General features: G+C 43.3%; 1 non-coding gene across 1 annotated transcript; it reads left to right on the forward strand.

Annotated features, from left to right (window-relative positions):
- The first annotated feature begins 4,712 nt into the window (after positions 1 to 4,712).
- Positions 4,713 to 4,785, forward strand: TRNAC-ACA (transfer RNA cysteine (anticodon ACA)). The gene has a single exon. It is a non-coding gene; the product is annotated as a tRNA-Cys (tRNA).
- Positions 4,786 to 15,794: the final 11,009 nt, after the last annotated feature.

The raw sequence follows: 15,794 nt of genomic DNA on the forward strand, positions 1-15,794 counted from the left end.
CGGTTTTTTCCAAAGGGCCTTTGAGCCAGTTTCAAATTCTGCATACCTCACCACCAAGAGCAGTTCCCCAAATGCCTGCAAAGTATATTAAATAGAAGTAGAGGCCTTGACCCACTGTTTTAGGGCATGTTTTGTATTTTCAATAAAGTTGTGAGTCCTCTGCAAATTTGTTCTCTGTGTCACATGGGGTTAGTAAATTTGATGGAAATGGCTAAGCCAACTCCATTCAGACTGAATGCCCAGGAGGCCTCCTTTCATGCAGTAACAGCCCTGAGTCACCATCATAGGCCATGCACATCTCAGAAGTTTGCCAGGTGCCCATGAGGGGTTTACACAGACCCACCTATTCTCTTCCACCCTCTCCCCCAGCACCCATGCTCCCCGCACGCTGCCCCATCGGGACCACCTAGATGTGCAAGACGGGTGGTGTGAGTCTCGAATGGGAGAACAGTGTGTTTCAAAGCAGGCCTGAGGCCCATTCATGGTGACCAGCTCAGGTACAAGGAGGACTCCAAGGGACACTTCTGCAGTGACTACTCATAGGGCTTTATGGAGGAGAGGGAGCGGGGCACCGTCGGCTTCTCTCCCAGTTCTGTTCACCGCCTTCCCTGTTGTGGAGGGCACCTGGGGACAGAAACCACGCTAGCGGAGGGGGAGGGGCCTACCTCTGCGAAGGTAACACAAGAGGAGACTGTCCAGGCCTGCATGCGGCTCTTCTCACCCCCTCTCCCCCACCCCCAGATGCGGAAAGCATATCATAGCTCCTTCCGCAGCTCAGAGCTGACGGATGATGTGGCCTTCAAGTGTATTTTGTCACCTTCAACATCCTTGGGAGAACTCTGGTTCCAGCTAATTCAACACTGAAAGGGAGCCTCTTGGGTGAGTGTTGCCTGAAGCCAGGAGGTGGTGGTCCCTGAGCACTGATCCAGGATAATCACTTTATTTAAAAGAAGCAGGTAGGGCTTCCTTGGTGATGCAGTGGTTAAGAGTCTGCCTGCGGGAAGATCCCACATGCCGCGGAGCAACTAAGCCCGTGAGCCACAACTACTGAGCCTGTGTGCCACAACTACTGAAGGCCGCACACCTAGAGCCCGTGCTCCACCACAAGAGCAGCCACTGCAATGAGAAGCGCCGCAACTACAGAAAGCCCGTGCAAGCCACAAAGACCCAACACAGCCAATAATAAAATAAATTCATTTTAAAAATAAAAATAAATAAAAGCAGCAGGTATGGGAACATATGTATATGTAAAACGGATCCACTTTGTTATGAAGCAGAAACTAACACACCATTGTAAAGCAATTATACTCCAATAAAGATGTTAAAAAAGAAATAAATAAATAAAATAAAAGCAACAGAAGCCCCACCTCAGATTCCATTTTTAATCCAGACTGAACAAACTGAAAGCTAACTGTATTAGCAAAGATGTTCCAAATGTAAAACAGTTTGTTATGTTATTAACAGAATTATTTACATGCATATTTACAAGCAGTCCTTTTGTACATAAGTTTTACTTTTAGTTAGTTGGAAAAAGATTTTTGACATTAGGTAAAAATATTACTAAAATAGGGTTGAGGTGGTACCACATTATAGTAAAGTATTAGAAAAGTGATTCTCAAGGTGTATCAATAATAAAGCAGATGAAAACTTGAGTGACAAAGATCTAGTAAAATTTTCTAGTAGAAAAGTCAATGCAGCTCATGCTATAAAATGAAAGTGGTAAAGTCATATAAATAAAGCAGAATACTGTTATAGGCTTTATTTTTTAATAAATTTAAACCATAATTCAAAAAGAGTCATGTACCAAAATGTTCACTGCAGCTCTATTTACAATAGCCAGGACCTGGAAGCACTTAAGTGTCCTAAGTGTCCATCAACAGATGAATGGATAAAGAAGATGTGGCACATATATACAATGGAATATTAGCCATAAAAAGAAACAAAATTGAGTTATTTGTAGTGAGGTGGATGGACCTAGAGTCTGTCATACAGAGTGAAGTAAGTCAGAAAGAGAAAAACAAATACCATATGCTCACACATATATATGGAATCTAAAAAAAAAAAAAAAGGTCATGAAGAACCTAGGGGCAAGATGGGAATAAAGACACCGACCTACTAGAGAATGGATTTGAGGACACGGGGAGCGGGAAGGGTAAGCTGGGACGAAGTGAGAGAGTGACATGGACACATATACACTATCAAACGTAAAATAGATAGCTCGTAGAAGCAGCTGCATAGTACAGGGAGATCAGCTCGGTTCTTTGTGACCACCTAGAGGGGTGGGATAGGGAGGGTGGGAGGGAGGGAGATGCAAGAGGGAAGAGATATGGGGATATATGTATATGTATACTGATTCACTTTGTTATAAAGCAGAAACTAACACACCATTGTAAAGCACTTATACTCCAAAAAAGATGTTTAAAAAAATAAAATAAATTTATTTTATGTATTTATTTATTTTTGGCTGCATTGGGTCTTTGTTGCTGGGTGCGGTCTTTCTCTAGTTGCGTGAGCGGGGGCTACCCTTCGTTGCGGTGCGCTGGCTTCTCATTGTGGTGGCTTCTATTGTTGCGGAGCACGGGCTCTAGGTGTGCAGGCTTCAGTAGTTGTGGCATGCAGGCTTCAGAAGTTGTGGCACACGGGCTCAGTAGTTGTGGCTCGTGGGCTCTAGAGCGCAGGCTCAGTAGTTGTGGTGCATGGGCTTAGTTGCTCCGTGGCATGTGGGATCTTCCCAGACCAGAGATCGAAACTGTGTCCACCGCATTGGCAGGCGGATTCTCAACCACTGCACCACCAGGGAAGTCCTTGTTATAGGCTTTAGGGTAATGAGGTTAGGTGAAAAAAATGAACAATTCTAAAATTGCAATAAATCCTCAGTGAAGAATCTTGGTTGTTTAGTTGGGAGTTCTAAGTTGTTGTCTTTTTTAAATTTTTATTGGAGTATAGTTGATTTACAATGTTGTGTTAGTTTCGGGTGTACAGCAAAGTGAATCATATATATATATATTCACTCTTTCTTTAGATTCTTTTCCATATAGGCCATTACAGAGTCTAAGTCTTTTTTTTAACCCCATTTTGAAAGCCCTTGGTATCAAATATCATCTGGATAATCAGTCATTAAGGATATATTCTAAGACTTCACTGCTAAAAATATTCAGGATCGTGATTCATATTTGAAACTCAAGTCACTGAGACACTAAATGTAAAACCAAATGAAAGCTATAATATTCATATCTTAAGGATGCTGCATTTTGCAGTAATATGTATTTCTAGGCTAAGACTGTTTCCCTCAAGAAAAGTATGAATAGAATTTTTTTTTTTTTTTTTTTTGCGGTACGCGGGCCTCTCACCGTTGTGGCCTCTCCCGTTGCGGAGCACAGGCTCCAGACGTGCAGGCCCAGCGGCCATGGCTCACGGGCCCAGCCGCTCCGCGGCATGCGGGATCCTCCCGGACCGGGGCATGAACCCGTGTCCCCTGCATCGGCAGGCGGACCCCCAACCACTGCGCCACCAGGGAAGCCCATGAATAGAATTTAAAGGATAAACTTCTAACCAGCTGGAAAAATTTACTTTTAACATTTCATTTATTTCAAAATTGATTTTATTGCAGCCAAAACAATGGAATTAACTGTACACAATAAACTATTATATATATACATATACATATACATTTTAAATTTTAGGGAATAAAGTTTACTTTGGCAGAGAGTGTTAAACAAAATTAATGCTGCATACGTTAGTAACATAACTGCATATCCTTAATTTGGTAGAAGTGTGACATTTTCTTGCTTTCCTGTGTTGTGCTAAATCACCACAACCTAAACTGCTTTATAAAACGTATATGCTGAAATTTAATTTTACTGTTTTTGCTTACTCTCTGATTACAAACAAAACTTTTCATAAGGCTCTTCTAATTCTGGGTCCATCTCATCATCAGTATCATCCAAGTATGGATCAACAGCCCCCGATAAATTTGTTCACAGATATAGAGAACAAACTAGTGGTTACCAGCGGGAAGAGAGAGGGTGGGAGAGGCAAGATAGGGGTAGGGGATTAAGAGGTACAAACAATTATGTATAAAATAAATAAGCTACAAGGATATATTGTACAACACAGGGAATATAACCAATGTTTTACAATAACTATAAATGTACTATAACCTTTAAAAATTGTGAATCACTATGTTGTAAACCTGTAACTTATGTAATATTAGACAATAAAAGAGGTTAAAAAGTAAAAGAAAAGAAAAAGAAGTCAGGGTAAGGATAAAGTGCCAATTTTTTTTAATTAACATAAAACCTGAAACAGTAAAACTAGAAGAAAACATATGGGAAAAGTTTCTTGACATTGGTCATGGCAATGATTTTTTGGTCATGATGCCAAAAGCACAGACAACGAAAGTAAAAGTAGACAAATAAGACTGCATCAAACTAAAAAGCTTTCTGCACAGCAAAGGAAACAATTGCCAGAGTGAAATGGCAAGCTATGGAATGGGAGAAAATATTTGCAAACCATATATCTGATAAGAGGTTAATAACCAAAATACACAAGGAACTTGAACAACTCAATAGCAAAACACAAAACAAAACACGACAACAAAGCACAAAATAACGCAATTGAAAAATGGGCAAAGGTGGGGGTGGAGGGATAGATTGGGAGTTTGGGATTGACATGTATATATTGCTATATTTAAAACAGATAACCAGGGGACTTCCCTGGTGGTCCAGTGGGTAAGACTCCACGCTCACAATGCAGGGGGCCCAGGTTCGATCCCTGGTCAGGGAACTAGATCCCACATGCATGCCGCAACTAAGAAGTCCACCAGCCGCAACTAAGACCCGGCGCAGCCAAAATAAATAAATAACTAAATATATTTTTAAAAAAAGATAACCGGGACTTCCCTGGCGGTCCAATGGTTAAGACTTTGCCTTCCGATGCAAGGGGTGCAGGTTTGATCCCTGGTCAGGGAGCTAAGATCCCACATGCTTTGCGGCCAAAAACCAAAACACAAAACAGAAGCCGGGACTTCCCTGGTGGTGCAGTGGTTGAGAGTCCGCCTGCCAATGCAGGGGACATGGGTTCAAGCTCTGGTCCGGAAGGATCCCACATGCCGTGGAGCAGCTAGGCCTGTGTGCCACAACTACTGAGCCCATGTGCCACAACTACTGAAGCTCGCACACCTAGAGCCCTTGCTCTGCAACAAAGAGAGGCCACTGCAGTGAGAGGCCTGTGCAGTGCAACAAAGAGTGGCCTCCGTTCACCACAACTAGAGAAGCCCCACATGCAGCAATGAAGACCCAATGCAGCCAAAAATAAATATTTTTTTCAAAAAGAAGCAATATTTAACAAATTCAATAAAGACTTTAAAAATGGTCCACATCAAAAAAAATTTTTTAATAAAATAAAATAGATAACCAACAAGGACCTACTGTATAGCCCAACAAGGTCCTACTGTATAGTGGCAGGGAACTCTGCTCAGTATTCTGTAATAACTTAAATGGGAAAAGAATTTGAAAAAGAATAGATACATGTATATGTATAACTGAATCACTTTGCTGTACACCTGAAACTAACACAACACTGTTAACTAACTATACTTCAGTATAAAATAGCAATTTAAAACAAATTTTTTTAATGGGCAAAGGTACATCAACTATACTTCAATAAAAGTTAATTAATTAATTTTAAAACGGGCAAAGGATCTGAATAGATATTTCTCAAAAGAAGACATACAAATGGCCAACAGGTATATGAAAAGGTGCTCACCATCACTAATCATCAGGGAAATGCAAATCAAAACCACAATGAGATATCACCTCACACCTGTTAGAATGGCTACTATCAAGAACACAAGAGGTAACAAGTATTGGTGAGGATATGGAGAAAAGGGAATCCATGTACACTGTTGGTGGGAATGTAAATTGATACAATCATTATGGAAAACAGTATGAAGGTTTCTCAAGAAAATTAAAAATAGAACTACCCTATGATCCAGCAGTCTCCCTTCTGGCTATATAACCAAAGGAAATGAAATTGAACCCAGAGGACATTATGCTAAGTGAAATAAGCCAGACACAGAAAGACAAATACTGTGTGATCTCACTTACATGTGTAATCTAAAAGAGTTCAAAGTCATAGAAGAATAGAGTAGCATGGTGGTTGCCAGGGGTTGGGGTTTGGGGAAAATGGGGCAATGTTGGTCAAAGGGCACAAAGATTCAATTAGGCAAGATGAATAAGTTCTGGAGATCTAATATACAGCACGATGACTACAGTTAACACTTCTGGACTGATACTTGAAATGTGCTAAGAGGGTAGATCTTAAGTGTTCTTACCACAAAAAGGGGGAGAGGGGCAACTATGTGAGGTGCTAGATATGTTAATTAGCTTGATTGTGGCTATCATTTCAAAATGTAAATATATATCAAAATAGCAAGTTGTACACATTGAATATAATTTTTGTCAATTATACAATAAAACTGGAAAAAATAAAGGAAAATAAAATAGACACAGAAATAGAGGAGAGGGAAGAAGAAAATGATACACAGCACCACGTAGGGACATTTAAAAGAACAACATTTATTATAATAATAGGAACAATACCTAACCATTATAGAGAGAGCTTAGGAAGGCTTTTTTCTCCTCTCCTACTTTAGCTTTCATTCTCCACCCTTCCCAACTCCCAACAAAGAATTTTCACTTACATATCCTGTTATCATCTTAAACCAAAAATGTCTGTTCACCATTCAAGAAGCAATAGTTGAGCGCCAACTTAGTGTCAGGCACTGCGAATTCTCTGATGAATCAAACAGGGCTTCTTTCTTCCATGAGTTCAGACTAGTAGGGAATAAAAACATAAAGACAAGTAAATTCCAGTAGGTACGCTACCGAATACAAATTCGTGTGCCCCATGCACAGTGAGGCCAAACACTACTGAAAGTCAGAATTTGGAGCAGAGAAAGGTTTATTGCAGGGCCATGCAAGGAGATATGATTGGTTCATGCCCAAAAACCCCCCCAAACTCCCTGAAGCGTTTCAGCAAAGCACTTTTTTTAAAAGCCAGGTGAAGGAGGGGGGTGTCACAGGGTATGTGATCAGCTGGCGCACAATTCTCTGATTGGTTGACGGTGAGGTAACAGGGCGCTGTCTCAGGGGTTAACATTATCAATCCTCAGGCTCCAGTAGGCCTGGGGGCTATGCGGTCAGGGTCATCAAGTAGTTAACATCTTCCATTCTGTGGGGGGGCTTTCAAATCAGTAAAACAACTCAGGAGCTGTGCATCAGATACTGTTATCTATGTACTTCAGAGAGGAGCTAAAGCAGCGGACATGGGGGAAGGCCTCCTGCTCCGTTACAGGTATTAGGTGCTTGGCCACGTCTGTTCCAAGTCGGGAGATGGAAGGGAGAGTGGGAGACCAGGGCACCTTGTGAAAGAACCTGAGGAAGAATGAGAATGTTGAGGGAGTAGGATTTATAAGAGGTGGTTGCGGATGGATTGAATTAAAGGATGAAGATGCGCACAAGGAAGGTAGAAAATGCTTAACTGGGACCGTTCAGAAGCGGGATGAGAGATGAAGCGAACTCCGAAGGCAGGTGGGCTCCTCAGAGCGAAGGTGCGGCCGCATCACTCACCTCCTCCCGGTCTTCCTGTTCCTCAGGAGACTCTCCGAGTCTAAGCTGAACAGGAGACCGTGTCCTTTCTCAGCCCCGTATTTGAAATAACTGAAGGGAAGGGCGATGGGACACAGGACATATTTCACGGAGGCCATTTCAACAATACAGTGAATTCATCTTGTGTCTGGGGTATGTGTGTATATGTATATACGTATACACACATATACACACTACATATATATTATATAATATGGGTGTGTACTGTGTCATATATCTCTATGTATATATGTGTGTATAATACAGGAATGGCTCAAATCAAAGTACATATTTTTTAAATCTCCCCTGAATTAAAAAATATAAATGGAATGGGGAGAAAAGTACAAAGTAATGAAAATATTTCCTACGGAAATGACAATATGTTTGTATTACAGTTGCAATATTTAGCACAAAGAATACAGGAGGCTGAGTTACGTTTTAATTCTGATAAACAACAAATATATTTCTGGATAAGAATGTCCCATGCAATATTCGAGACATACTTATATTAAAACATTGTTGTTTATTTGAAATTCAAATATAAGTCAGGGTCCTGCATTTTATCTGCCAATGCAAGTTTATTTCCTATTCTTCAAAATCAACAAGATTAAAATGTTGATGCAGTTTTAAATTTTCAAATTTCTATACATTTGTTCTTTTATGTAATACTTCATTTTAGTCATAAACTGATAGTTGGCATTATGAAAATACAAGGACTTCATAAAAGTCCAAAGTAAAAAGAACAAATCTACTCACATCTGATGAAGATGAAATAATCAGGGTTGATGATATTGATGTACCTTCCCACCGACATCCCTATACACACAAGGATGAAGAAGAGAGGGTGAATGGGGGCGTGTGTGCAGCAGGAGAAGCTAATAAGACTGGAATCATACCACATACACTTAAAATATAGAGTATTATGTTTAAATTTTACTTCATTTAACAGAAGGAAAAGAAACAAAGGAGATTGAAAAAAACTGCTGAACTTCAGGAAAATGTTCTTGACCACATGAGGGAAAAAAGGGGATTCATAAAATCCCCTTTTTCTTCTCCAGGGTACTCTGACCTTCCCAGCCTGTTACCTTGTCCCTGAGGCATAATGTTTCTTAATACTCTCCCAAGGGGCCTCCCTGGTGGTGCAGTGGTTAAGAATCTGCCTGCCAATGCAGGGGACACGGGTTCGATCCCTGGTCCGAGAAGATCCCACATGCCGCGGAGCAACTACGCCCGTGCACCACAACTACTGAGCCTGTGCGCCACAACTACTGAAGCCCATGCGCCTAGAGCCCGTGCTCCACAACAAGAGAAACCACCGCAATGAGAAGCCCGCGCACCGCAACGAAGAGAAGCCCCCACTCGCCGCAACTGAAGAAAGCCATTGCACAGCAACGAAGATCCAACGTGGCCAAAAATAAATAAATGAATAAATAAATTTATTTGAAAAAAAGACTCTCCCAAGATGCATGCTTATCACTAATAACAGCTACAAAATTTGTCAGCAAGGATGACTAGGACAAGTGGGACCTGGTTCATTACCATGGGACTTCCTGTCCTGGACACTCATGATGTCTTAGTCCTCAGTGGTCAGAAATTTGAGATCAGAACTAGGTAACCAGAGTGAAGGATCGAGTTAGAGAAACTCACAGGCAGGGATGGAGGGGAGAGACCAAAGCATGTATGGGAGCGGGACTTATAATGAGAAACAACAGGGCAGAACAGTGGCATCCTATGATTGTTAGCTTTAGGTGTGCTTTCAGTTACATTCTTCTGCTCCAGAAAATGAAAATTGTTCAATGTTATTAGCTTCTCAGGCAGAGGCTGCAAATTGGCAGCTGCAGACTGAGTCTATTCCACAGACCTGTTTTAGATAGGCAGCATGCTTTTCAATAAAACATATTTCAGTTAGTTGCCAACATTTAAAGAATGGAAGGTTTCATATAAACATTTTGATTTGGGGCCAGTCTTGAAAAACTGGGAAAATCTGGCAGTCCTGGCCCAACATTCCTGCCCAGCAACACTGAGCTGGCGCTGAGTACTGGCCATCTTCTTTGGAAGAGACATATTCTTCCCCAATTTGCCAGTCCCCACGCTCCTTGCTATTAAATTATCGGCCTGCCTTTGTCAGCATTTGTTTGTAACCCTGATCATTTAAAAACATGTTTTTTTATTATTCAAAATAATAGCAGAGAGAATCTTAGGATAAACTCTATGTACTCCTCACGCGGTATCAACAATTATCCTTCATCAACACCCTAACCAGTTCTCCAACACACTTGCATCTGCCCCTTGATTATTTAGATGCAAATCTAGACATCATCGCATCTGTAAATATTTCAGTGTGTGTCTCTTAAAGAACCAGAATGTGTGGTTCCTAATCAGGCCTCTTTCCATTATGCCAAATATGCCACAGGTAATACACCGTGATGATAAGGATATATTATGGAGTAACAGTAGTGAACATTTCTGAGGGCTTCTTCTGTGGCTAGACATTGTGCTACATACTTGTGTATGTTATGTCATGAAAGAAGATTTAATGACTTGTTATAGATCTCCCAGATGTCTTTGATTTCCATTTTAGTTTTTTTTTTCATTGTAAAATATAAGTAACTTATGTTTTCTGGGGGTTTTTTTAATAGGAAGGTTTTTTTTAATATTTATTTATTTATTTGGTTGCATCGGGTCTTAGTTGCGGCAGGCAGGCTCCTTAGCTGCGGCTCGAGGGCTCCTCAGTTGTGGCATGCGAACTCTTAGTTGAGGCATGCACGTGGGATCTAGTTCCCGGACCAGGGATAGAACCCAGGCCCCCTGCATTGGGAGCGTGGAGTCTTAACCACTGCACCACCAGGGAAGTCCCTAAGTAAATTATGTCTTAAGTTCATTGTCCACCAAATTTAAGGATGCTTAGGCTCAATTTTTGGGCTAGCTAGAGAAAGTGCTCAAAATTTGGTGATATCCGAGAGTCAACTTAGATATATATGCCTTTTAGTAGAAATATTTCCAACATTTCACTACTGCAACTCTCAGGCAATTATGTCATCAATGGTCTGTCAATCTGGTACTACGGTTTGAGTGAAAGAAACAAATTTCTGGTAGCATTTCATAGATTGCTAGAATCTAGCAGATCGATTGGACAGAAAGCATAGCTGGACAGGCTACATTTCAGAGGATTACGCTTATGTTACTCAGATCTGGTTCTAATTTTTAAAAAACATGTAGTGGGGCTTCCCTGGTGGCGCAGTGGTTGAGAGTCCGCCTGCCGATGCAGGGGACACGGGTTCATGCCCCGGTCCGGGAAGATCCCACATGCCACAGAGCGACTGGGCCCGTGAGCCATGGCCGCTGAGCCTGCGCGTCGGGAGCCTGTGCTCCGCAACGGGAGAGGCCACAACAGTGAGAGGCCCGCGTACCGCAAATAAATAAATAAATAAATAAAAAACATGTAGTGAATGTAGAGAAAAGGGAATCCTCGTTCACTGCTGGTGGGAATGTAAATGGGTGCAGCCGCTATGGAAAACAGTATGGATATTCCTCAAAAACTTAAAAATAGAACTACCATATGACCCAGCAATTTTACTCCTGGGTATTTATCCAAAGAAAGCAAAAACACTAATTAGAAGAGATATATGCACCCCTAAGTTCATTGAAGAGATATATGCACCCCTAAGTTCATTGCAGCATTATTCACAATAGTCAAGATATGGAAGCAACCTAAATGCCCATCAATAGATGAATAGATAAAGAAGATGTGGTATATATACACAATGGGACATTACTCAGCCATAAAAAAGAATGAAATCTTGCCATGTGCAACAACATGGATGAACTTAGAAGGTGTTATGCTAAGTGAAATAAGTCAGACAGTAAGACGAATACTGTATGATTTCATTTATATGTGGAATCTAAAAAGAAATGAACAAACAGAACAGAGTTATAGATACAGAGAACAGGTGGTTGCCAGATTTTATGTTACTTATAAATTATCCATATATATATTTAATTGTATACAGAGACTAAAAGAAGTGGTTCAGTTCTATTGGTTTTTTCCTTTAGGAAATCATGTTTCTGGTGGTAATAGGGAATTCCCAGAAGCTGGGGTTTACATATCCCAGTTTCCACTCACAAAGACCCAAAGTTCAAACTTATTCTCCAAACATGGAAAAGGCAACAAAACACACAACTTAAGAATATCTAGGACAAAGGTGTGTAAGTCCTGAAGCAGGTTTTAGAATGGTTGCCTCCACAATTTTTTCAGGTTCACTGACCTATATTCTGGCTTCAGTCACACACATGCATCTTGTAAGCTCCTTTCTGAAGGGAGAAAACCACAAATATTCAGTGTTTGGAGTTGAAGGTGAAATGAAATACACCATGTTCTGTTCGTGCTTGCTTTTTTTTTTTTTTTTTTAAATCTTAGTTCCCGGACCAGGGATTGAACCCGCACCCCCTGCAGTGGAAGCCTGGAGTCTTAACCACTGGACCGCCAGGGAAGTCCCCATGCTTGCTTTTAAATACCTATCCCACGGACTTCCCTGGTGGCGCAGTGGTTAAGAATCCACCTGCCAATGCAGTGGACACAGGCTCGATCCCTGGTCCGGGAAGAGCCCACATAACATGGAGCAACTAAGCCTGTGCGCCATAACTACTTAGCCTGCGCTCTGGAGCCCACGTGCCACAACTACTGAAACCCGTGTGCCTAGAGCCCCGTGCTCTGCAACAAGAGAAGCCACCGCAATGAGAAGCCCGCGCACCACAACAAGAGTAGCCCCCCCCCCCGCTCGCGGCAACCAGAGGAAGACGGCGCCCAGCAACGAAGACCCAACTCAGCCAAAAATAGATAAACAAATACAATTTAACTTTTTCCTAAGCAAGCAAGAGATCAGGATGCTATTTATAGAGAAAGGGAGGGGGGAGGTGGAAGGGGGAAGAGTAAATTCACCTGGGTTCACAGCAGGAGCTCAGCACAGGACAGCCTGAACTTGTGCAGAAGACCTGCAACTAGAGATGCTGGGGTGGAGCACAGTAGAGGATGCATACTCCATTCTGCGGTCCCGAGCCCATGCAATGCAAGCGTGCACTTGGATGCACTAAGCCTTGGGCTGTAGTCCACACTTCCACTATGATGTGGATTCATTACCAAGAATCTGGAGTGCTTGAACTTTCTCAAGGGGTGCAGTAAGTTTCCTGCAGAACTTATCTGACCCAGAATCCTTTGCAAATGCAGCTCCAAGATCACGCTCCCAGCACTCCAGGGTGCACAGCGGGCTCTGCAGAAGCTCAGAGCAAGGAGCAACCTAGTTAGTCATTTCAGCTTAATTACTAGCCCGTGGCATGGGCAGGCTGCCAAATATGAAAGGCTGGACTCTGCAACGGTCTCCAAACATTTCCGCGAGGGTTCCTGTGGTTACTGTGAGCTCATGCCCCCTCCCCTCCCCTCCCCCCCAAAAAAGAGCTTGCATAACCCAGTACAGCCCCTTCCTCAGGGCAGACACTCTGCTCGCGTGGGCAGTAGTGAGCTGAACTGTAAACCAGAGCCCCGATTCCGCAGATGCCCATGCCCCCACCAGCACCCTGCTTATCCAGGGTGCCCTCATTTTGGGCCCACGCCCCAGCCGCTGCCGCACTTAAGCAAGTGCCACCCCCGGCGACTGGCGGTAAAAAAAAAAGCCAATAGCAATCGTCCAAAGCAGAGTGAGTAAGCGGTGAACCCAGCCAAGACCGTTGTAACCCGTACCAGGCATCAGAAAGAGCACCAGCCTCAGCCTCTGTTCGCACCTAGCAGAGCTCATGGAGGCACAGGACTTCCATGGCGCGCCAGCCATGGAGCCTCCGCCCCGGGGCCACCACTATGACCCCGGGTAGTACATCCTGGGAGGGTACGAAGTGGAAATAAGATATGAATCTGTGCAGGGTCCAGCGCCAGAAGCCAGAGAACTCTATGTGGAGGAAGGAGGTCCGGGCCTTGCGGACGGCATGAACCATGTGGGCGACATGAGCCAAGAAGGCGACGGGAACCACGAGGGCGGCGATGGCGGCCAGGAGCCCGGGAAGCAGCCACCTGAGGAGCCAGGCCATGTGGCGGCGGCTGCTCAGGCCCAGCAGCCCAGAAACCGGCCTTGACGTTGCGTCCTGTGCAATAAGTTCACACCGTTGCAGCTGCAGGAACTGGAGGGCCTCTTCCAGAACACTCGGTGCCCGGACGTACTCACCAGGTATGTGGCGGGCTCCGGGTGGTTCGGGCTCATTTCCAGGCACCTTCGTCCCTCTGCTGGGCCTCCTCCTTCCCCTCCGAAGCCATAAAAGCCACCTGTGCCCCAGGATGGGGGGAGGAGAATGCCTTCTGCACATTAAAGGGAATATTTTCATACAGTAGTTACGTGGATCAAGTCTGGAAACTGGTTTGTGGTCGTTTGGTGGTGTTTTTTGTAAATTGTGGTAAAATGTACGTAAACGTAAGATTTACTATTTTAACACTTTAAAGTGTTCCGTTCAGTACTGTTAAGGATATTAATGTTGTCAGGCAAGCAATCTCCAGAATTTTTTTGTCTTGCAAAACTAAAACTCTGTACGGGGAAGACAAGTCACTATGCACCCCACCCCAAGCCCCTGGGAACCACCTTTCTATTTTCTCTTTTTATGAATTTGACTACTGTGGGCGCATCATATTAGTGGAGTTGTACAGTGTTTGTCTTTTTGTAACTGGCTTATTTCGCTTAGTATAATGTCCTCAGTATCCATCCATGTTGTAGCATGTGTCAGAATTTCCTTCCTTTTTAGGGCTGAATACTATTCCATTATATGTAAATACTGCCATTTGTTTATCTGTTCCTTTATTAATGAGCACTTGGGTTGCTTCTACCTTTTGGCTATTGTGAATAATGCTGCAGTGAGCATGTGTGCGCAAATAACTCATTTACCCCCCAAAATGAGCCCTGTTACACCGGCCTGGTTTAAACTATCTATGCATGCAGCAGAAAGACTGCAAGTCCTAAGATGGGAGAATGAAAATGAGGTCTCAGGCAGGGAGAGAAGGCCTTTTGTGTCACTTAAAATTTACAGTTTGGAAACTTTCAACAGGATTTAAATACAGTGTTAAACCCCATTAACTAGGATATTGAGAAGACAGTGAAGTCTAATCCACAGTTTTGTTTGCAAAAATAGTAGGCAGATATTTAGGGAGGAGCTATTTTATGACCTTTACCCTCATTGTTGTTGACTGTCTTACTAAAATGCCTGTTGCACCTTCTTGTCTTAAGAATAAGGGATGGGATTGGGACCTCCTGGTTGAATAGCAGCACCTAGGATAACCTGCCATGGCGGACAACAGCGGCTCCGGTCCAGGATCCTGGAACCGTAGCCAGAGCAGAGTGAGCTGACCTGGTCCTGAGCCCAGGAAGGTTTGGAGGGTGGGGCAGGTTGGAGCGTGCAGAATTGACAGTGGTGACAATGGTATGCCTCTTTCCCCTAAACTCTTGGGTGGCCTAAGATTTTTGACAGTCTTTGTTAACTTGGGTCGAGATGATCTCAACTTTCCTTAACACTACAGGCTAAAATATCAACGCAGTGTCCAGAGCTTCAGCAACTCTCACGTCCCAGTAAGACAAGTCACAACCCCCCTGGGCCCCCTTGCCAGACCACCATTCTAACTCTCAAGACATTTCAAAGGATTAATGACCCCTTGGACATCCTTGAAGGAGACCTTCTGTCTAAAAATCCAACATGTTCCAGGACTTCCCTGGTGGCCCAGTGGGTGGGACTCTGTGCTCCCAATGCAGGGGGCCCCGGTTCGATCCCTGGTGGGGGAACTAGATCCCACCTGCTGCAACTAGGAGCCCGCATACCGCAATGAAGATTCTGTGCGCCCCAACTGAGACCCAGCACAGCCAAAAAAAAAAAAAAAAAAAAAACCAACATGTTCCTTCCTATTAATTATTTACTTCACACTGAATGTAGGCGTTTCAAATAGGGAGCCGTTCCCCTCAATATGACTGTACGTGGGGCCCACTATTTACCATGCCCAAATCCACCCCCACAACAAGGTGAGGAGGGGGCAGGAGGTGGCCAGATGGCTGATGATCAGCTGCCAGGGTACAGACTATTTTTATCCTGTTACCAGACATTGTATCAACAGCAAGGACCTGGTAC

This window comes from Pseudorca crassidens, chromosome X, assembly GCF_039906515.1.
Source record: "Pseudorca crassidens isolate mPseCra1 chromosome X, mPseCra1.hap1, whole genome shotgun sequence".
NCBI lineage: Eukaryota > Metazoa > Chordata > Mammalia > Artiodactyla > Delphinidae > Pseudorca > Pseudorca crassidens.